The sequence below is a fragment of the Astatotilapia calliptera genome, chromosome 19 (genome assembly GCF_964374335.1).
Source record: "Astatotilapia calliptera chromosome 19, fAstCal68.1, whole genome shotgun sequence".
Taxonomy (NCBI): domain Eukaryota; kingdom Metazoa; phylum Chordata; class Actinopteri; order Cichliformes; family Cichlidae; genus Astatotilapia; species Astatotilapia calliptera.
Genome location: NC_137440.1, coordinates 17,266,772 through 17,291,215, shown reverse-complemented (window position 1 = coordinate 17,291,215; position 24,444 = coordinate 17,266,772). Strand labels below are relative to the sequence as shown.

General features: G+C 41.9%; 3 long non-coding RNA genes across 3 annotated transcripts; 2 read left to right on the top strand and 1 right to left on the bottom strand.

Moving 5' to 3' along the window:
- Positions 1 to 458: 458 nt before the first annotated feature.
- On the bottom strand, positions 459 to 8,343 carry LOC145422404 (uncharacterized). Its single transcript, XR_013903685.1, has 3 exons — positions 8,069 to 8,343; positions 750 to 809; positions 459 to 573 (listed from the first exon to the last, which is right to left on the bottom strand). It is a non-coding gene; the product is annotated as an uncharacterized LOC145422404 (long non-coding RNA).
- Positions 8,344 to 12,680: 4,337 nt separating this feature from the next.
- Positions 12,681 to 13,135, top strand: LOC113012602 (uncharacterized). The gene is made up of 2 exons (XR_003270724.2): positions 12,681 to 12,886; positions 12,966 to 13,135. It is a non-coding gene; the product is annotated as an uncharacterized LOC113012602 (long non-coding RNA).
- Positions 13,136 to 20,507: 7,372 nt separating this feature from the next.
- On the top strand, positions 20,508 to 21,832 carry LOC145422492 (uncharacterized). The gene is made up of 2 exons (XR_013903787.1): positions 20,508 to 20,734; positions 21,038 to 21,832. It is a non-coding gene; the product is annotated as an uncharacterized LOC145422492 (long non-coding RNA).
- The last annotated feature ends 2,612 nt before the right edge of the window (positions 21,833 to 24,444 follow it).

The window sequence follows — 24,444 nt, the reverse complement described above, 5'->3', positions numbered from 1 at the left end:
TCAAAAAAAATACGGGATGACCTTGTCAACTTAAGTTTGAATCCTACTGAAATGTTTAGGAATTGGGAATGAAAAATACAAACACTTAAATATCTTACAGCTAAAGGAATTTTAGCATGAAGGACAAACAACGCTCCCCACCCCATCCAATCTCCAGCATATTTTTGATAAAAGTGAGAAAAACTATGCGCTGTGTGTGTTGTGTTGGCTGTTTCCTCAGTAAAGATTATATCTACTGATGTATGTATTGATTTTTCAAGTACATTGTAAAAAACAAACAATAAGTTAAAAAAATTGAATTTTCCATGTAGTGTTGTTCAACCGCATGCTACCTTCTCTGCAAACCCTTGGCATCCAATACTTTTGTTATATCAGAACCACTTGTGTAACCCGTCTAATTGTTACGCCTGCTGTTCTGCGTTGTGTTTTGGTGTTGAAGCAAGAGGCAGGAGACAGTGTCGAATCTTTGGCTCTTTACTGCACATCTGCAACACAGAGATACATGTTCGATCCGTGCGTGTCACGCGACTGCCCGTAACCCTCTCCTCCGGCCATGCTGAAAGGAGCTGTGTCCTTAATGTACATTAATGTAACGAACCAAATACAACAAATTATTTCAAAACATTGACTTAAACTCTCAAAAAACAAAAAGCACAAAATAAACAATATGTCACTAAAAAACATCAAAACAACTTATAAGAACAATAAATGAAAGACTGCATCTCCAAAACATAAAAACATCTCCATACCTGCAACACAGAGATACATGTTCGATCCGTGCGTGTCACGCGACTGCCCGTAACCCTCTCCTGACGAAGAAAGAAAAGGTGCATGCTGTTACACAAAAGGAGAGACTGACGCGAGTAAACTCTCAAGCCGCTAGCGATACGGACTAGCTTAGCATGCTAGCATATTAGCCGAGTTCTCGGCTATAACTCATTATAATTGTGTATTAATGAACTCGTCCTCCACAAAACTTATCCCAAATGAGTCTCTTAACGATAAACAAAAACGCGGCGGTACGGTCGTATTCACACTGAAGCTTGGGATCCGAACAAACTTTGATTAACTGAGAGCAACGTGGCAGTGACTTACCTCCGGCCATGCTGAAAGGAGCTGTGACCGGGGCACACATGCACGCGCCTACGTCACCACGCAGCGCACACACGCACATGAACGCACACAGACCGAACACACAGATAGGAGAGTGAGATGCAAAAAAATGACATATTTATTCCAAAAAAGAAAGTATTTTGGGTGAAATTCACAAGTGTTTAACACATATGTTACATTCACCCCCCCTGAATTTCACCAAAATCACTACACATCTGAATGGTACTGCAGTACCAAGAGGCACAACGATGCTGAACTACCATCACCTCCGGAACAGGCAACCCAAGGATCTTATCCCATAGTTCAGTTAAAAACTATCCATAAATGGATTAAAAGAAGTTGGATAGGTTGATCAGGCCTCCAACCCTTTCAGAACACAAAGGTGCAGCCTACACCTCATCAAACGTGGTCCCATAAAGACGCCCAGGGTGGGTGTCATGATGCCTCAAGCAAGTACAACACATTCATAATACGCAATGGGATGACCCAAAAAAAACAGTCTATGTCAGAGGCCGAGCCTCCCGTGGCGGTAACAGGCCCCATGTAATAGGCTTCTGGACCATGTTTTCTATCAGCCTGTTGACTGACTTTACCACCCGACCTGCTCTGGTAACCACTCTGCTTCGAACATTGGCATGGTCAGAGTCTTGTCTTGGCAAGTTGGATGGCTGCCCAGTATACGGCTGACCAGAGGTCTGATTGATGTCTGAACCAGAAACAGGAACAGTCTGCGGAACAACAGCGTCCCCATGACAGGCACCTGGAACAGAATCTGTGCCAGACTGTGTCGAATCAGAGGTAGCGGAACAGTCAACCGGAGTAGGAAGAGCAAAGTGCTGGGCCTGACCAGAAGGGCTTGCTGAAGTGTGCGTTGTGCAAGTCTGAGAGTCAGGTAGGGCATTGTCCACATCCGCACCATCACATGAACCATGCTGACGATCCGTGGACTGTGAGGCACGCTCTCCTGCCACAGAATCCACATCCACTCCATGGCTCAAATCCGAAAGGACCCACAAGGAAGTCCTTGCTGCGATAGACTCTGTCTCTAGACTGCCAGGGTCCTCCAGATCCCCACAAGCACTGAGATCCCCCTCACTGGAGAAAAAATCTAGGGACTGACTTCCCAACGAATCCTGGACAGGAAGGAAACTCACGTCCAACAGAAGGTTTCTGTGTACAACCTTACTCTGGCCTGAAGAGTCACTGATCCTGTAAATGTGGGTCCTGGGATGCCTCTCCACAACAGTGTAAACCTGAGGCTCCCACTTGTCTGCAAGTTTCTTCTTGCCCCGCTCGCCTTTATTGGCAAGCAGGACGCGATCCCCAACGTTCAGAGACACACCTTTGATTTTCTTATTGTATTGACGAGCCTGATGCTCCTGCTCATTGCTGGTGTGCTCCCGGGCGATCTTGGCAGCCTCAGACAAGTATGACAGAAGAAGCTTGGAGTAGCCATTAAAGTCCACCACAATGGGATCATGCAAAACAGACTTGAACATAACGTCGACCGGTAGTCGTTGGACACGGCCGAACATCAAGTAGAATGGGGCATATCCAGTAGTCTCGTGAACAGTTGCATTATAAGCAAAGGTCAATGTCTGAATCTGCTGCGGCCATTCCTGTTTGGCTCTGAGAGGGAGAGCTCGCAGCATGTTGCCAAGTGTGCGGTTGAACCGCTCCGTGCCGCCATTGCCCATAGGGTGATAAGCCGTAGTGTGAGACTTGGCAACGCCCGAAATCTGCAGAAGCTCAGAAAATAATTCACTCTCAAAGCTGGGACCTTGGTCTGAGTGAATACGCTCAGGGAAACCATATACACAAAAAACACAGTCCCATAGCTTTCTGGCAACCTGCTTGGCAGTCTGATTCTTGCACGGGAAAGCAAAGGCCATTTTCGTGAAGTGGTCAGTTGCCACAAGCACATCAACAGAGCGCTTCTTTTTGTCCTCTGCTGACCAAAAGTCAATGCAGATGAGCTCCATGGGAGCAGAGGTCTTAATGCTCTCTAATGGGGCTCGTGCTGCAGGCTCTGGAGTCTTGGCAAGTATGCACCTTCCACAGCACCGAACATGCTCCTTCACATCCCTCTCCATATTGGGCCAGAAAAAACGTTGCCTTGCTAGGTGGAGGGTGCGAACTTGACCCTGGTGCCCTGCCAAATCGTGGACACCTTTCAAGGCCTGCACCCGTAAATTCACTGGCAACACCAACTGGAGTCTCTTTGTTTTGCTCACAGGGTCTCTCGTCTCCCTGTAGAGAATGCCATCCCGAACCTTGAGCCTCTCCCAGTGCTTCAATAGGGCCAGTGCCCTGGAATCCATACCATGTCTCTCACGCCTGGAAGGGTGCCTCCTGCGGGCTACGAGTGGCAGGACAGCGGAGATGACGGGATCTTGAAGTTGGTGGTCCTCCAGCTCATGTAAGGTAAGTGATGGCAGTACATCATTGCCAACTGGTTGCAACTGCTGAACAAGGTAGAGAAGGGAGGCAGCTCTATTCTCCGCAGCGGTTTCCCAGTAATCATGGTGAACCAAGGTAGCCGTGACTTCCGACGAACTGTAGGAATCTTCTGAGGTCAGAGCTGGAACAGGTTGTTGGGCAACCTGAATATTTTGGACACCAAACCTGAAAGCGTCCTGCACCTCATGAGCCGCCGCACCTTCTGCATTCCGCACCAAGTGCTCGTAGGGCTCCTGAAGCAAGCGCCCACCAATAGAATAGGTGAAGGGGTCACGACTAAGTGCATCTGCTACAACATTCTTTCGACCTGGGATGTACCTCAAATCAAAGTTGTAGGATGACAGCTTGGCCACCCACCTTTGTTCATAAGCGTCCAGCTTGGGTTTGGTCAATACATGAACGAGCGGGTTGTTGTCAGTCCACACTGTGAACTGGTGCCCCTTCAACCAGTGGCTGAACTTTTCAGAGATGCTCCACTTCAGGGCCATGAAGTCAAGGCGATGGGCTGGGTATCTCTGCTGTGACCTGCTTAGTGCTTTGCTCGCAAAAGCAATAGGGCGTGCCTTATCCCCGTCGATAGGCAATTGTGATAAAACCGCTCCCAGTCCATCCAGAGAAGCATCCACAGACAAAATAAACGGTCGTGAAAAGTCAGGGTGAGCCAACACGGCACAGTTAAGGAGGTCGTCCTTCAGTTTATGAAAGGCCTTGTCACATGCAGGGCTCCAATCTGCAGCAGTCAACTTCCTGAACATGCCAGCACCCCTCCCAGCGTGACTAGTCCGTCCCTTCCTCTTCTGACCAGCCGTCAGAGCAAACAGAGGCTTGGCAATGGCTGAGCAACCAGGAATGAAGCACTGATAGAAAAAGACCATTCCTAAAAAGGACTTAATCCTTTTCACAGAAGGAGTGCAACCATCCTTCTCCATTAGAGCCTCCTTTGGCATCTTGGAAATCACTTCCACCTTAGCTGGGTCCACAGCCACTCCGGTCTGGTCGATGACATGACCAAGAAACCTGACTGACTTCCGCAGCAGATGACACTTCTTTGGACTCAACTTGAGATTGTTGTCTCTCAACCTTTGAAAAACAGCTCGGAGCCGGCACAGGGCTTCCTCTTCAGTGGGAGCAAAGACCAGGAGGTCATCCAAGTAGCAGAGCAGACTGGTGAAGTTGAGGTCACCAAAGATGTTCAGCATCATGCGCATAAATGAAGCTGGGCTATTGCAGAGCCCTTGTGGCATCCGGTTGTATTCGTAGAGGCCAACAGGCGTTGTGAAAGCGGTGTACTTCTTATCCTCCTCACACATTGGAATGTTGTAAAACCCAGAGGTTAAGTCCATCGTGCTGAAGAAGGCATTGCCCCCAAGCGCGGCAAGGCAATCCGCTTGGTGAGGGAGTGGGTGCGCATCCTTAAGAGTCCGCGCATTCAACCACCTGAAGTCCGTACAAATCCGCAATCCACCATCCTTTTTCCAGACCATGACGAGGGGGGATGCATACTCGCTGATGGATTTGCGAATAATCCCTTTCTCCTCCATGTCAGTGAGTACCTGCCTTAGTTGTTGGTAATGAGCAGGGGGTACTCTTCTGTAAGGCATACGGAATGGGCGTTCATCAGTCAGGTGGATCCGATGTACAAAGCGTTTAGCTTCGCCACAGTCAAGCGGGTGTCTAGAGAAGATGTCCTCATACTGCTCAATTAGCTCAACAAGCTCTCTCTTTGATTGTAAGCTGGCATGGCATGAGTCAATGTCAAGATCACCCAAACCTAGGGAGCACAACCTGTCATTCAAGTCGGCCTCAGTAGCAGCTGGCCCACTGACTGGTACCTGGGCCATACTCGCCATCTTGCAGGAGTCCTGCTGGAAATCAAGGTCCTCCACCGCAAGGCAAGATGAAACGACAGCAACCCTCGAGTTGCGTTTCAAGGTTAGTGGTTTTGAGGAGGGATTGGTCATCTTCAATGGCACCCACCGATCACCCCACATGGATGTGATCACCCGGCCAACAAGAACGTCTCTCGGCCCAGACCCAGAGGTGCAAGGTTCCACGATGATCGTGCTGCCTGGAGAGACTGGCACATTGCTGGGCAGCCTGCCCCATACCAAATGCTCACACCGTGGGAGTAGTGTCACAGCACGAGGCAGTTTCACAGTGCCAATTTTGTCAGGAACCTCCTCACCCCTCCATCTGGTGGTGCACGACATCATGTCCAAGAAGTGCTCATAGTCAAGAAGCGAGTGCTTGCTTCCCACAGACACAAGCTTCCAATAGTCATCAGAATGTTTCATAACTCGCATCAGGTACTTGAGAACATTGGAGCCAATGATGAGCTCATCACGCTGGCCCGACACTACCAAAACTGGTACAATGCATTTCACACCGTGGACAGTAAGTGTCAAGTCATAAACGCACTTTGGGTGGGTCTGCTTCCCACCACAGCCAACCAGCACAATACGTTCGGCCGACTGCGGCCCACTCACAAGAGCCCCAGCCTCTCTAAGTGACTTCTCGGCCTCTTCACTCATAGTGCAAGCCATAGACCCGGAATCCATCATGCCCCTCAAGTTAACCTTGTCATTCACTGCAACTTGGGTGTAGAACAATTCACTAAATGTAGGCACTACTGCTGGTCCCTGAACCACGACACGGTATCCCTCTGGCATTGTTGAACAGGTGTTGACATAAAGAATTTCGAGATCCGATTCATCATGATTGAGGGTATTAGGTTCATCCCCCACACTGCCCCTCTCCAAGTGTGGGTGATTCAGTTTTCCGAAGGCCAACCCTGCCTCGTGACAGCCCCGGCCTCCCGTCCCTCACGACGACTGTGACAGTCCTTTTTCCAATGACCAGGAGCAAAGCATGCAAGACAGAGATTCTCTCTCCTGCAGTGCATGTGAGTGGAATGACCAGTGTTGCCACAGACCTGACAACTCTTCTTAAGAAAGGGCCCGCGGGTAAAACGCTGCGAAGGTGCAGATGCAGGGGCTGTAGTCTGCACATTCTGACATGCAATCACGCGATCCAAGAGGCTGATCAGAGCGCGCATGCCAGTCACATCAAAAGCTTGGGTGTTAGTCAAACCAAGCTCGCAACCAACTGACTGCTGACTAGATTGAGTGGTCACAGTGTATGTTGGTGACTGTTGGAACTGAGGAGTAGGCGTAGGCACCGGACAAGAAGACACTGATGTCCCAGAAGGACAGGTTGTCGAAACATCAGCTAGAACAGGAGTGAAGCAAGCTGCTGTGGGCGAAAGCTGACAAGCAAGGTTTGAGGCTGGTGCTGTAGGCTGAGACTGCAAGGCGACACTGGCCTGCCCAGGCTGTGATGCCATCGCTTCTTGAGGCACAATAGAGCAGTTGTGGCTAACCTCTCTCCTCTGTGAGGTGTGGAAACTGCCCTGACTGCGTGCCCTGAGTTCACGCTGGAAGCTATCAATGCGTTCTTGAACCTCAGTGGTTGTCCACTCCTCAGCTGCTTTGATGCTGAGCCTGTTCAAGAGGATGGGGTCAGGGCAATACTTGATGAACATCATCGAGACCTCACGCCCTGGATCCTCAACATTACGCCCCTGCCTACGCAAGCACTCGTCAGCAGCGTCAATAGCATTGTTTAGCCTTATCCAATATTCCATCACTCCCTCATGTTGTAATGGTTTCGTGTTATAGAAGTCAGCCATAGGCATAGAAGAGTAAGTCAATACACTAAAGTGCTGTTTCAGAATGTCAAATATCAAATCAGGAACCTGGACATGGTCAAGTGAGGGGTTGTGACGTAGGGTGACCCTCACTACATCCTTAGCCTTCCCCATCAACCTAGCCAATATGTCACGTGATCGCTGATCTGTTGGTGTGTTGCGTTTTACAAAGTACATTTCCATCATTTCAACCCATTCATGAATGGAAAATTTATCACTGCCATCACCCCTGAAAACTGGTGGCTCCTTGACGTCTGATTGCAAGACAAGTTTCACCCCAGACAAATTTAGCTCAGGGGGTCCCTGCTCAGCCTTAGAGCTTTCAGTAGGCATACTGGTCCCCTTATCACCTTGCAGCTGGGCTACAATGGACTGACCAATCTGATTGGCCAAATCTGAGATGAGTGTACTCAACTCAGCACTGCCAGCTGTCTGCGGGGTCTGAATGTCACAGGGGGGAACCTGGAGACGAGTGGAACAAAACTTGGGAGCAAATGACACACCAACTTTAGGTGTCTGAACCCCATCCCCAAGAAACCACCCTCGCCCCATACCAACATTAGAGGAAACCTCCCCATCAGGAACACCAGTTGCCTCTGAACCAGATGCTGACTCCATAATGATGAATAAAGCACAATCACAAGAAACAAGATTCCAAATAGTGCAACTGTACAAAAGCAAACACAGTATTCTTAACTAACACTTAATGTTATTCAGGATGAGAATTGAGCAGATTAAATGTCCAAGCTCATTCAAAAAGTCCCACACAAGTTAGGAAAAGCAACCAACTTGGAACGAGGGCAATTGTGAAGAGCTCCCCACGGTGATCGAGATGACGTCGATGCTTGATGAATCCAAAGGGTCACGGCACCAATGTAACCCGTCTAATTGTTACGCCTGCTGTTCTGCGTTGTGTTTTGGTGTTGAAGCAAGAGGCAGGAGACAGTGTCGAATCTTTGGCTCTTTACTGCACATCTGCAACACAGAGATACATGTTCGATCCGTGCGTGTCACGCGACTGCCCGTAACCCTCTCCTCCGGCCATGCTGAAAGGAGCTGTGTCCTTAATGTACATTAATGTAACGAACCAAATACAACAAATTATTTCAAAACATTGACTTAAACTCTCAAAAAACAAAAAGCACAAAATAAACAATATGTCACTAAAAAACATCAAAACAACTTATAAGAACAATAAATGAAAGACTGCATCTCCAAAACATAAAAACATCTCCATACCTGCAACACAGAGATACATGTTCGATCCGTGCGTGTCACGCGACTGCCCGTAACCCTCTCCTGACGAAGAAAGAAAAGGTGCATGCTGTTACACAAAAGGAGAGACTGACGCGAGTAAACTCTCAAGCCGCTAGCGATACGGACTAGCTTAGCATGCTAGCATATTAGCCGAGTTCTCGGCTATAACTCATTATAATTGTGTATTAATGAACTCGTCCTCCACAAAACTTATCCCAAATGAGTCTCTTAACGATAAACAAAAACGCGGCGGTACGGTCGTATTCACACTGAAGCTTGGGATCCGAACAAACTTTGATTAACTGAGAGCAACGTGGCAGTGACTTACCTCCGGCCATGCTGAAAGGAGCTGTGACCGGGGCACACATGCACGCGCCTACGTCACCACGCAGCGCACACACGCACATGAACGCACACAGACCGAACACACAGATAGGAGAGTGAGATGCAAAAAAATGACATATTTATTCCAAAAAAGAAAGTATTTTGGGTGAAATTCACAAGTGTTTAACACATATGTTACACTTGCATCTTTGAGATACACCCCCTTTTGACATGATGCAAAGTGTGAGATATGAGAATCCAAATGCAGCATGCAAGAATAGAGTTCATTAAAAAATAAAGACAAATCCTTTATTTGGCTTATAAAAGTCCCAACATAAATGCAAATCATAGTCCAGGAATCAAAGGAACGAAAATCCAACCCAAACCAGAGAGCAACAGGGAAACACACAGAGGAAAACAAGCAAAGTGAAGGTACATACAAGGTAACGAGGTATGTTGAGACAGCTGACACAGGTACTGACAATCAACACGTTTAGTTTCACTTTCTCTGGGGAGAAATGGAACCAAACTAAAACAGAGGGTGAAAAGCAACATCTAAACAGAACTAAACTGACACAGAACTAAACTGAACATAGAGGAATGACACAGAGTGAAAAGACACGAAAAACAGGGAATACAGTAAAAACCTAAACAATAAGCAAATTAAGAATCAAGTCCTGGGACAAAGACCAAGCACCATGAAACTGCTGTGTCCTGAAGTATATCTAAATTTGCATCTGGATAAAAGTTAAAAAACAGCATACTGGGACAGTGTTTCAGAGGTGTTTTGAAGTTTGGTCTGCACAGGGTCTTCTATTGTGAGTCTAGATCCTGTAATCAGATTAATAACATGATCGCTGTATGGTATGATGCTAAGAATTACCACTGTGCATACATTTACTTGGAATGTGGAACATTGTTAAGAAACTTAGACTTAATGCACAGATGTAGTGTAAGCACTGTGGGATTGCACCCCTAAGTAGAAGAATGTAGAATTCTGTTTGTTGCTAAAGTGATTCTAATTTTTAAAGACTGCATAGAAAACCAGCATAAACAATGTTTTATATTTAAATTGTGCCATAATTGGACTTCATTTTTCCACTTCGACGGTACTCTGGTAATGCCTTGTTTTCACTGGCTTTTACAACAGTATTAATTAAACTATGATATTGAAGTTGTGTAGATTATGAAATAATTACAAGGCTCATAGAATGAGGGAAAGACAGCCCAAGGACCCTCCAACTCTGTAAACAATGTTATTCTCGCTGAATTCACTCAGCAGAATTTCATCTATGAGAGTGAGATTCATCCATAATTCATAATGAGTTTCACTGTGATGCTGCATAATCAGTTTTTCTGACATATTCCATTGGGGTAATCAAACATTCAGACAGTCGGCAACACAGTGCACACTTGCAGAAGGACACAAATCACTTAACCTGTATCTCTTTTGTTGCATGCCCAGCACACATGTAGCCTGTCATTGAGAATGTGCACAAAGACAGTGAATGTTTGCATGTTGGTGCACATGAGGTATAAGTGTAGAGCAGTAAGTACTTCATATGGTTGTTCTGACAGACTGTGAGAGTCGGCATAAAAGGCACTGGATTACTTGTTTGTGAGATTTATAAGACATTAAGGTATTTGGTATGCACCAATTATGCATTTACATGATTTGTTCATATCTAAAAATAACTCAAAAAAGTCCATATCACAACTTAAATTGAATTATTAATGCTGAGGCCACAGTAGTGTGCAAAAGTTGGACTAGCCCAAGGCAAATTACATATTTTGTTGGTTATTGAAGTGAAAGTAAGAGCTTTTTTCAAAAGGTAACTCACTTAAAATTTTCATTTCATGACCCTGTTTCATTTTAATGTAACTCCTTTATGCATATCTAGTTGTTGGGTGATGACACATCGACCCTTCATAATACTGTTTCTGGGCCCAAGCCTTGGCTGTGGCTCTCATCTTTTCAAAGTCGTACTGCATCCCTTGTTTTTTTATTATATTGTATTTTATTTATCTATTTTGAATTGATTCCACATCATCCTAACCTATGCAGCTTCTTATTAGCGCTACTTATATGTAGGTTTTAAAACCTACATATAACTCAAGATCTACAAAGCAGCCCTAGGGCGCGTGGCATACTCGACAAATCACTAAAAAGACAAATCACTGTTTGGTGTATTAAGACTTTGGTATGGATATCAAGTTTAGGGTTATGATTTTTTTGAAGGAAATCAATGAAATGAAACTGAAACTATGCAGCAGGATACCAATTTGTTATGTTGAGAATCTATATCAGACACTTTTGTGTATGCAATTTAGTCCATTTTCAGTGTCTTCTACTTGTTGGATCATAATAGACTTGCAAGTTCTGTATCTCACTGAGAACCCTCCATGTGTGCTGTGTTTACTGTATATTAGCCCAAACATACTGCTGAAGTTAACTGTGGTATGGCAGAGCACTCTGTATCAATTAGGGGAATCTCATCAACCCTACAAACCCTGCTTAATTATTTTTAATTATTGTTTACATATGGAACAAAATCGCCTAAATGAGAGTACCCAAATTACAGCAAGCAGAGCAGGGCATTTTGTCTCAACTAACTTCTAAAATGTATGGATCTCAAAAGTCCTCTCTTTCATGGATGTCTGGATAATATGCTTGTTTATAACACCAGAGAGAATAATCTCAGCCATGGTGTTTTATTTTTTCCTTCAGCAAAATGAAGGCATATTTGGACCATTAAGGCATATTATATTAGACCCATTGGGAGATGGTATTTTTCAAACTTTTTCCTGAAAGTGACATACACAGTTAAATTAATAATACTCAGTGTTGAACTGTTGATCAGAGATGTTTGAAATGTGTTCTTGTTCTCATCACCAGTCTTGGATAAGATTTGGAAAACTAGAGCAAAGCATTACTATGGCGGGCGTGGTTCGTGGTGTGGTTGTGGGGGAGGTGGACAAAGCGGAAAGAGCAGCAACCAGGAATAAAAAGTGTTGAAAGCAGTGATGGTAAATTCAATCAAGTTTGAATGAGTCACTCACCAAAATGAATCGGATTTTTGGATCATTTGAGTCTCTTTTCATGTATATCCTACTGCTAAGATGAGTGATTGAAAAAGAGAACCAACTATTTTTATAGAGCAAAAAAGAGCAAAAAAATTAAGATTTCTAAAGGGAACATTTATTTTATTTATTTTTATTTAATTTTATTAGTATATCAGGGTTTTTTCTTCCAGTTCAGAGCAGAAATGTTTATGTTAAGAAACTGGCTGTTGTTTTTTCCCCACAATTTTAATTATAAGCTAGATATATTTCTACTAATGAAATTAGTTTGCTAACAGCAACAGGGATGAGTCAGTGAATGAGTCAGTTGGGCTTGTGAATCATGATTCACGAGTCAGTAAAGTGATTCTTGAGTGTTGAACGATTCATTCATGATTGGCACATCACTAGTTGAAAGACTGAAATATGTGGTGGGGCCCGTCCTTACTGCCACATTGGTGCCGAAACTTGGGACGTGGAACAGCAGAACTACGACTAGCCAGGGGAGGTACTTGTCATGGTCTACGGTGGGTGGCTGGAGTTTCCATTAGGCTCCTGAACTGACCTGGGATCCGCCCCTGGGCAGGGCCAGCTCCTGCACACCTGGAGCCTATTGCAGGCTATCAAGCCAGAGGGATTTAAACCACACATCGATGTTCACTCACTGCCAGTTCGTCATCAACCCATGTTGGTAACAGGTCTTGTGTTTCAAGTTCTCGCTGTGATTCATCTTACTAACTAAGACTCTTTTGTGCTACAGTCGCTGTACCCACCCTAGCTCACTCCACCTCCGGACTCGGAATACCTAGTGATCATTTTGGAAATCCCTCTGTGCCTCACCTGCCTGCCCTCCTGCCATCACACTCCATCTGGAGCCCCGGATCTCAGGTCAGCCTTTCCACGCCACTCAGCCTCCCTGGATCTTCATCATCCCCCTCTCAAACACTCCAGGTCCCTAACTGCAAAGTAAGAATTGCTGCTCTTATACTGGCCACTTCTGAGCTGCCTTCACTACCTGCCTAACTTCTATATCCTCTCCCCTCAGTGTGACTGTTCCCCACTCAGCTCCGTTCCACTTCTCAGGCCTCGTTCCCTCGCCACGTTCCCCTGGGCACGCCACACCAAGGCTCCACGTCTCGTCATTTTCTGTCTTTGCCACATTTCCCTTTTTTTGTTGTTCCCCTTGCACTTAACCGTAATAAACTATTAAATCAACTACCGTCTCCGCTCTGGGTTCCTGCACCTGGGTCCTATTCAGTACCGGCCATCCGTCGCCGTGACAGTACTGGTCTGAATGGTGGCTGAGCTGGTGGCCACACGGAGGGAGCAGGTCCGAGCACCAGATGCAACTGATAGCGAGTCTGGCAGCTCCTGGTCAACACCGCTGCCGACCCCACTGGCGTTCCTCGACCGCATAGGAGAGGGAAGCATCCCCCACGCCAGTCCGGAGGTCAGCGCACGGGAGGAACCTGCCATGTTTTCGCCAGAGGTCAGTGTGCCACCTGGTCCCTCTCTGCCCGAGCCAGAGGTCACCGCACCAGTGGGGTCTGCTTAGCCCGAGCCGGATTTTGTGGCACCTGAGGGACCAATGCCTGCCAAGCCACCTGTTAGCCTTGGCTCACATCCACACCTGCTGCACTGCTGCATGCCGCACAGGTGGCCTCCAGTCCAGCTCTGTCACCGCTCCTGGACACGCGGTCGGCACCCGAAGCCATCTGTTCACCTCCACCGCAGCAAATGCGGTCAGCCCATTGATCCCACTCATACCTGCCGCGATGGGGGAATGTGGTGTGGCTTGGTTTGTGGCGCGGTTGTGGGGGAGGCGGACACACCTGAGCTCGATCAGCTCATCATGCCTCGTCTATTAAACGTGCCGGGACTTGAGGAGTTGGTTGTTGTTGTTGTGTATGTGTGGCTGGCGAGAGCTGAAAGATCAGCAACCGGGAATAAAGTGTTGAAAGAGTGAAATATGCAGTCAGGTCTGTCCTTACTGCCACAGTTACATTTTTGCAAAACATGAATACTTTTGAGCCCCCTGAAATTAAGGAATTTTGTTAAAAAATGCTTTAGTTCCTCACATTTCTATGCTACCTTTTTGTTCAGCCCATTGAATTAAAGCTGAAAATCTGCACTTCAATGAGTGGTTTCAGTTAAAATCGATTGTGGTAATCTACAGAACTAAAATTAGAACAAAGTTGCCTCTGTCCAAATATTTATGGACCTAACTGTATTAAAAAGCTCATTCATGGTTCACTGCTTAAAATTTGCAAAGTAATTATTACTTACAAATTTTGGCCATTACAGTAACACTGCAACCAAATTTCCTATAATTCTGCAGGCATGGGAGAAGTATCTTTTTACAGCCAGATGGTAGTCTGTGAAAGCAGTAGCACACAGCCCAGATAACCACGTCTAACCGGCAGAACAGTGGGGAATGGACTGAGATGCTAATGCTCTTTAAAGTGCTGAATTACGATGAGTGAAAATCAATAAATCCAGCACTAAGCTCTGCATATCAGTCAACTTGCTCCATCTTAGTAAAGCTACATTTCGAATCAAATTCTGTCTCTGCTAAAATGACTTTGCTGTCAACAGTTATGACAGGTATCATATTGCCCAGACAGTTGGCTATGTCTGTTTTATTCAAGCGTACTTTCTTAACTGTGCTGTAGGGACATATTAATGTAGGACTATATAAGGCTTTTTCCTGTCTCATAGCTAAAGAGCTCTATTTATTTATAGATTTTACATAAACTGAATATATTTCCTATATGCAATTATCTTACCCCCCTCAGGGATATGGTAAAGCGCTAAATGATTTCTAAATTGTGTTCAGTGGACAAGGGAGCATTTATCATATTGAGAGCATTTTTCCCTTCCACACTTACTCATTTAATGTAGACTTTGAATTGAGGTGTTCTTTTACACTGCTTCTCCCTCTGTCTTCTTCGCCTTGAATTTTCTTCTGAGCGTTCGATGAAATTGTTCATGTATGGAAGCTGTTTTCATGTGAAATATGTTTGCCTTCATCCCTGTGAGCATATGTTTGGCTGCATTTCCATTAAGAACCTGGTGAGCTGCCTACACTTTTTTTTCAGTGTCTTTTTCTTCCAAACTCCAGGTTTTATAAAGGACACTTTTTCAGCCCAGTGAGGGTTATTCGATTTTTTTTATGGGGCAGTTACTTACAGAGTCAGTGATTCAGCAAAAACTGTGAAATAAAATGATGGCAACTTACAATGCTTTCCAGCCCCGGACAAAACACATCCCCAGTGCTATAATACTAAAGGTTGACTTTGATCATGTCATCTTAAAACTCCCCACCAGCACAGCTAACTCCTGAATCCCACCATACCCCCTGTTTTATCAAGATGTCAACAGTCATCCAAATTATCATTTACTACTGGGTGTTGGCCCACCTCCTCGCTGGAAGACAGAGGAAATTGAGTCATTAGAAGATAAAGAGCTTACCTTTCCTGGGGTGACAGCTTAGCCTTTGAGTGGACAAACCTATCCGTCATTGTTCATGTCTAACATTTTGTAACTTCAAACAGGTGTCATGAACGGAAACAAAGGCATCAAGTAATATATCTACAAAAGCAAGGGCCTGTATTGGCTGTTTGGAATAACTGCTTTCTTATTATGTATGCTGCATGTTTTACTCCTTTTCACCATTTTCATTCTCTCCTCGTGTTCTTTAATACTCACTGTTACTTAAATTGATACTCTGGAATCAGATCTCACTGCTATTATTAACAAACATATGGTATTCATGGTGGACATGTTCATTGTAAGATACAGTATTGCTAGCTAATAATACTAAACAATTCTGAAATACTTATAATAAAAATATTTTAATTGCTTATTGCTTTTATACTTAGTATCCAAAAGGAGAACTGCTTGTCAAACCACAATCAACTTATTAAGACTTTTTGAGACAGACTTAAGCCTTATAGAGTTGACTTATTGTCTTGGTTTTTAAAATGACTGGGATGAATTGATAAGACCTGACTAATAACTCCATTTCCCTGTTTCCCAATTAAACTTTTGAATTTTGAAGCTGTCTGTATTGGGTCCTGCTGTGGACCCCATCATTATTTCAGATGAGCTTTTCTTGAATGCCTCAGGGCAGGACTTATTCTGAGTGATGTGAGCTAAAGATGGTTTAGGCCCTGACACAGATTTGTTTTCATAACTCTAGACTTGACTTGGTCTTTTCACAGTCGACTTAACACTGACTTTTCCCAGTTACCTTAGAATCGTCTCATATATGCATTGGAGAAGTCTGGGTCAGACATACTGAATATTTCAAAGCCGATGTAAACTGTCAGTCAGAGACTGATACTGGCAGAAGATGTTTTGAATTTACAACCAAAGATTATAAGCAAAAATACATATAACTGGATGTGGATATGATTCTTATCCACATTCTCTCCCATAATATCTAATATTAAGTATTCCACTTGAGTGCTTTGATTAAATTTTAGATGCTCAAACTTTCAATGTATGACTTCTCAATTACAAAACTAAATTAGTGTCTGCATTTCCACTGAACTACAACTGAGTGCCAAGGCTCATTCCTATGCTGAAGAAGATATACACTCTGTTCCATTCGTAATTAATTTTTCTTCCTGCTGAATATACTGCTGCTAAAGCAGACTGCATTTGCTGTTAATTTACTTTTTGTTTATCCTTTCAGCTGCTTTTACAGACAATCACCATGGAGAATTGCAGTTCCTTTGTAATGAGTGTCTTTCTTACTATATGGAAAATTTATTGTATAAAATGGTGTTTTGACAGATGAAAGTACAAGTTTGTTTTTCTGTATGACAACTATTACAAAGAAGACTGTTTCAGCTCTAAACTTCTTAAACATTATGTTCTTTTCATACTCTCGCTACATTTCTTGAATCCATAGAAAGCTATGTATATAACATTGTGATAAAATGTAAGCAATTCACTCCAGTTACTGGATGTAATATGTCCTCTTGATTATTTTAGCCAAGCTCTTTTTTTATTTGCCTAAAGCTTGACTGATTGTAGCATTTAGCCATAACTGTAGCATGCAAGCATGTTTACAGAGATATATGTTGAAATATTGACTTTTATAAATACGCCACCTTTTTCAATAATTTCTCACTGGTAACAGTTATAACAATGGTCTAAATTATTCACATTTTCTACTGAAAGTATACCATTTTAATTAAAAAAATAAGTCATTTTAATTTGTTGGTAGCAACATATCCTAAAAGTTGAAATGGGGAGAAAAAAGGATGGAACCGTAAATGGATCGTTTACTCCAAGTAACAGTTCAAGAAACATTTTGGAAGTAATTAGTATATTGGCAACAGGTCAGTAAATTTAATGGGCATAAAAAGAGAATCTTAAGCAGAGTTTCTCAGGAGTAAAGCTGGTCAGAGGTTAACCAATGTGCACAATGTGTCTATAAATTGTGGTACATTTTTCAGAATAATGTTCCACATCATAAAATTGTGAAGACTAAATCACTTCCACTTTCCTGCACTGTAAAACTAAATGCTGACATCTTTGATGTTGTCTAATCATCTTTCTCCCCACCTTCTGCTCGGTGTACTTTAAATCGCACTGCTCATCTCCTACTCCTTTGTGCAACACACCTTATCCCCATGTTCACCTCTTGCAAGTCACCTCATCCAAGTCTCCATTTTATCTTCATCACCACCACCAGCATCACCACTGGGATTTCTTTTTATATGCCTCTGGTTTGGAGATATAATTGCTAGATCCTGTTGCACACTTCCTTTTCTGACCCTTGTTATGATGGCTTAACATTTTTTTTCAATAATCAAAGGCTTATGATATTGTACAAGAATCTAAAGGGACAGGAGTGCAGAGGCTTCAGAACTTGTCTCAGAATCTTCTGGTTTTAAAGATTCCTTGAGCGTTAAAGTAATCCATTGACAGTTTTCAATGGCAACACAGCCAAAAAATAACTGATAGTAAACAAAGTTTGTGTAGCTACCACAAGAGTGGTACTGAAATCTACAGGTGTGGGTTGATGAATTTACATGAAAGGAATTAATTTGCATGAACGGCAATGATTACCTGCACTGATTAAATTAAGCTTAAGGTTAAGCACGATAAGGAAGATTTGTAATCACTCATCTGCCTGCTTTCCTACATGTTAGGCTGCTGTTCTGTAGATTATTACTCTCAATAAATCTGTCAACAAAAACGTATCAACAATCAACATTTCTCTTGTGCAACAATTGAATAATATTTTATTTGTGTTTTTAAATATGTACCACTAACTTTATATTTCTTTATTTATTATACTTGCCTCTTTTAAAACTTTGTACTGATGTCTTTTATATGTTCTTATGTGAGCTTGTGCAATGTAATTTTAAGCTTTCTCAAAAACGACATTTTGAGATGCTGAATGACAAAGTAAATCCGGAATCTTTTCTGTTCTTTACATCACTACCACTTTCCCACGCTGTTGATCTCAGTATTGGCGTGGTTACTCTTGTACAGTCTTGCCTTTTCTTCTTTCCTGCCTTTTTTGAGCCAATCAGCCTCCACTTTACGTGGGTTAAATCTGTGCTCTCTGTCATTCTCCCATTAATGCAACCCATCTCCTCCCCATCTCCACCTCACAGACTCCACAGTCAGAGCTCCAGTGAAGCCTTAGTCTGGTTGCTGAGCAGTCTCTAGCCTTGTGTGACAGAGTCCAGTCAGTGGTTATGTGTAGGTTACATTCATAATCATTCTTTTTTTTTTCTTTACTATTAAGGCAAATTCATTGGTCCGTTTGTTCTCTACAGATAGCTGCAGACTCAAAGTCAAATCAGTGGACTTAGACATTCTTCAACTCTCATACTGCAATTGAGGTATGTGTCCATTATATGTCTATTAAATAACATTACGGGGAGATTACAAAATGTAATTTGTTACCGAGTCACTGGTGACCACATAAAACATTGAACTGGCTTTTTATTATCACTCATAAAGGTTGAATAAATTTCCATTAGTCTGATCATATTTAAAATGTAGCTCCATGTCTTTAATATAAACCATAAAATTTCAGCTTGGTGCTTTTCCTCTACTGTGTTCACAGAGCCAAAAAGAACTGACTTTTTGTCTTATTGCTTGCTTTGATTGTCCATTAGAGTGCCATTATTTAAACTGTGACTTTCATTGACCTCTATTGGTGACCAGTGAGTCACAGCACCCTTGCAGATCTTTGGCCCAGCTAACAGTGGCCTGTCAATGACGCACTCAATAGCTCACAGTGAAGTGGCTTATTACAGCAGAGGGACAGATGGACTATGAGCTGAAACACAAACTGTAGACTGCAGACACTCCAGCAACTTAGTGTAATTTGTGAACCCACGCAGATGTGTTATGGTTTTATTTTACCAGTGATCAAAAGGGACATTATACCCAACATAAACTGAACAAAAGTGTCCAAAAGTTCCCTGTGCATGGAAGTTTCTTGAATGTGATTATAGAAGAATTCTGTTTTCTTAAGCTTTGAACTGCAAGGCAATTACCACATCGCTGTCCCTATACGGAAACGTGTTGGAAGGTTTACCCAAAAATAAGGGCCCAAACAAGACAGGTCCTTCAGGAGACATGCAAATGTGAGTCATCGTCATGAGATCACAAATAAGTAGAGATAAAGCAAGAAACTCGCAAAGATAAAAACATCATTCACATACTGTATCAGCAGCCACCTTGAGGATTGTATGGCAGACAATTTAATTTTCCCTTTGCCTCAGGCACTACACTTTAGACAAACTTAAGCATTTTACTTTCAAATAATAAAAGGGCATCTTGTCTTGAACTTTAAACAATATGTGTCATTCAAAACCCTGATGTACTTTATACGAACAAATATTGTTTAGAGTTACTAAAAAAACAAGCAAACAAAAACAGATTTTACTGACACATATGTGATATTAACACCAAACTCCTCACAGTAACATATTAGGCTCTCAGCTCTCAGTCCACATCCACATCCACTCGCACCACAACATACTTAAGATGCCCCACTGTATACTGTATACTATGTACAGTGGGGCATTTTTATGTCATTGAGTGGGTGGGAGATATTATTGTCCAGCATTGCCCTTATCTTGGACAACATCCACCTCTCCAGCACCACCTTAAGGGAGTCCAGCTCCATCCCCACAACATCACTGGGCTTGCGAATCAGTTTATTGAGTCTGTTGGCATCTGCGACCCTCAATCTGCTGCCCAGCCTGCAATAGCATACAGGATGTCACTGATCACAACAGACTCATAGAAAATATTGAGCATTTGTAACCCTGGTTAACATAGCTAACAACAAATAAAAGCCTGTTAGTAAAAACAGTCATAAGAAATATATTACAGGTGATAAATAGTCAATAAATAGATCATAATGGTTAGAAAATTCATTAAAAACATCAGCAATGATATAATTCATGGTATAGGATTTCATTTGTGTTTAAAAACATGTTAAAAGGGTACAGAACTTGCTAATTCATGGTGTTTTATGTTAATTCAGGTAAAATGGCTAAAATATGTGTTGAGACTCTTATTGTGAAAGGGCACGCTGCAGCGTGACTCCTGTGATTAGCCACACCCAATCGGGTTGTTCCCTTTTTTTTGATGCTTGAGAGGGAGAAATGCAGACAGTCCTTGCAGAGCTGCTGCTTAAATGAGTGAAAAAATAGTAAAAATAAGCCAAAAATCTACTTAAAGCCATTTTTGTACTCTGGAGAATGTATTTTTGTTTTTCCGACCTGTCCTTGCCTTGGTGACGTTGTGAACATAACCGAACGGGACTTGGTGAGTTCAGAAATTGTCTTTTATTTCATGCAAGAAATTTTTGTTGTATTATATTGCTCATTTCATGCAAATGGAGAGCCAAGGTAGCAGATTTATGTTGTTTTATGTTAAAAACGGTGGATTCGTGCTTAAACGACACACAGGCTGCAGTTCAAAGGCCTTTGACGGTGTTTCAGCGCGCCATATTAGCGTCACCTCATTTACGGCTAAATAAGCTGGAAAAAACTGACTTTTACTGTTATTTAAGGGCTACCCGTGTGTTATTTTCGAATGTTTATGCACTTTATTTTGTTGTTATGGTAGGCCATTAAGGTTTGGATCGGGAAATGCTGAGCTAGAATCGGAGTTTGATCCGCTGAGCGAGAAACAAGATGGCGAGCCACCCACGGACCCATTGAACTGTACCGAGCAGGAAAAAGGAAAACGCCCCCTGCTGGACGTTGAGCTCTTTCGCTGATAAAACTGGTAGGATTAATCCATACACCTCTGCAAAAGAACAGCGGACTTTTCAAAGCACTGGATAATCATTCGGAGTAATTCCAGGACTAATAGTTAAAGGACACAAAGACAACTTTATTTTGTTTATTTGTTTGTTTAAGGGATTTATTCAGCCTTTTGCTGAATTGTTTTCAGTTTTACATTTATTTATTTATTTTTGTAATTTATTTTGGTCAACCTTACATTTTAATGCTGTAATGGTGTTAATGGAAATGTAAATAATTTTGTTGGGTTAAAACAAAATAAGAACTGGTTGAGAATTTAAAGGTGAACCTAGACCAAGATTAAATTAAATCTTGGGCCTAAAGAACTGAACTTGATTTAAAATAACACAGTGTTAATGCAAATAGATCAAAGGATAAACTTGAACTTAGAACTTGAAATAAATAAAACAATAACCTAGGTTGAAAATAACATCCTTCTAAAGCCAAATAAAAGGTTTTGAGATAAATAGGATGAACTGACAGAACATACTGAACTAAAAGGGGGGAAAGAAAAACCTTGTTTTCTTAAATGTGTGATATTGAATGTTTTATGTAATGTGTCTATAACTGTCTATTCCCTGTCTTCACAAAATAATAAGCCGGCAATTTAAACGTATTTACTGGTCTGTGGTCTTTATTACATGCTACACTCATTACTGCTCTAGTAGTCGAACCTAACTGGTCCTAGTATACTGTAACGACTCCAGAAGTGTTACACATTGTTTGACAAATTTTAAAAGACCTCAGCCGCCTCAGAAAATAGAGACAACACTGACCCTTCCTGTAGAGTGCAGTGCTGTTTTTAACCCAGTCCAGTTAATCATCACTGTGTACTCCAAGGTATTTATATTCCTCCAATGTATTGTCCACATTGAATTGAAACAGGGATTACAGGTTTCATGGTTTCCTGCACAATCAATTCTTTGTTTTTTGTCACTATGCTGCAGATGACTTTGCTCACACCATGTGAAAAAGGATTCCACCCAGTACTCTTTCTCATCACCCTCCCTGATGAATCAAACCACTGCAGTGTCATTAGAAAACTTCTGAAGTTGCCAGATCTCTATTTTCAGTGGCTGAAGTCTGTGGTGGAGAGGATAAAGAAGGACAGTCCCTTGTGATGCTAATCAGACACACAATGGCTGTGTCCCAATTCAAGGTCTGCATGCTTGAAGTACGCGCAGTACGTGTACTACGTACAGTGCGTACTATAAGTACGAGAAGTGCGGAAGTGAGAGGGTTGTGAAATGGGACGGTCTAGCCTTCGTCACACTGTTCAGGTTGCCTAGCAACCATGATACTAACCGTGAGAAACGTTTCAGACAGCATTGTGTGACAGAAATGAAGGAGAAAAAAATGTTTTGTTGGTCATTCATTTTTGTCATGACATCGCTTTGATTAGTTGAGTATCTGAGGCTGAGACCACATGACTGTAAAACATGATTGTTGGGCTTCATTTCTGTGCTGAACAGTCATTTAAGATTAGTTAGTAAATAACAATTAGCTAATGTTGTTCATGAGACTAAAATCATCTCACTGTGGTAATGTAAATATAATATGGCCAATATTATATGTATTGTCAGATTATTATGATATATATGTATATACATATATATATACACTAGTGCTGTCAATAGATTAAAAAAAATTAACTAACTAATCTCACAATTTTCTGTTATTAATTGCGATTAATCTCAATTACTTTATTAATAGCCTGGCTCCAATTACATTTTTTTATTCTTTATATTTTAAGTAATTATCGTTGTTCACCGAAGTCCAGTGGTCTCCGGTGAGAGCGACATTCCTTACTTGCACAAGCTTGCTGGACTGCTGAGCCCTCTGGTCCCCATACAAAGTGTGCAGTCTCAACACAATGGTTCCTCTCGAGGGCAGATTGTAACACTCATCTCCTGATGCAGCACGAATGACTTCTCTCAGTCCATCATCTTCTAGTATGCTAACTGGTCGGCAGTTTTTAGCTATCCAAACAACCAAGGAATTGGTTACCTTTTCTCTCACATTTTTTGTTATTCGTCCACAAGCACCATACTCCTGAAGCGTAGACTGGCGAGGTCCCGTAGAGGTGGATTCAGTTGGGTGTTTTGCTCTCAGGTGATACGCCAGTGATGAACTGCTTCTGTGGTACTTGAATTCAGCGTTGCAAATTGTGCATCTTACTCTCGTTTTGTCCAACAAGCCATCAGGCAACTTCTTAAAGAGAAACTTTCCACCCAAAAGTCCGCCCTCGTCCATGCTTGCGTGTGTTAGCTAGTGTTAGCTAGATAGTAGCATGGTGTCACTTCTTCTTCTTCTTCTAATCATTTCTGTCAGGCCAAACGCCAGCATAGCACACTGTTGCCCCCTCCTCCAGAGGTGCTCATGAATTTAAAGGTCTTAGATTACAGGAAATTAATAAAAAAAACAAAATCAGCGTTAAATTTTTTTAATGCATTAAACATTTCGCGTTGATCTTAACAATTAATGCGATAATTTTGACAGCACTAATATATACATATATGTGTGTATGTGTATATATATATATATATATATATATATATATATATATACGTATGTATATATATATATATATATATATATGTATATATATATATATATATATACGTATATATATATACATATATATATATATATATATATATATATATATATATATATATACATATATATATATATACGTATATATATATACATATATATATATATATATATATATACATATATATATATATATATACGTATATATATATATATATATATATATATATATATATATATATATATATACACATATACGTATATATATATACACTATATACACATATACGTATATATATATATACACTATATACACATATACGTATATATATATACACATATACGTATATATACACATATACGTATATATACACATATACGTATATATATATATATACACATATACGTATATACACATATACGTATAACACAATATATATATTTATATATATATATATATATATATATATATATATATATATATATATATATATATAAAACGAGAGTTCCTCTCGTTGAGTGCGAGAGGAACTGACCTGAAAAATAGGATCATGGCCAAGCTTGAAACCTGGATCCCCCGTAGCCGGTTACCAAGATTACGTGAAGTACCCTCAGAAGGTCTGCTAGATGATGTTAATGCAGCACTACGGGCAATACCTACAACCACGATTA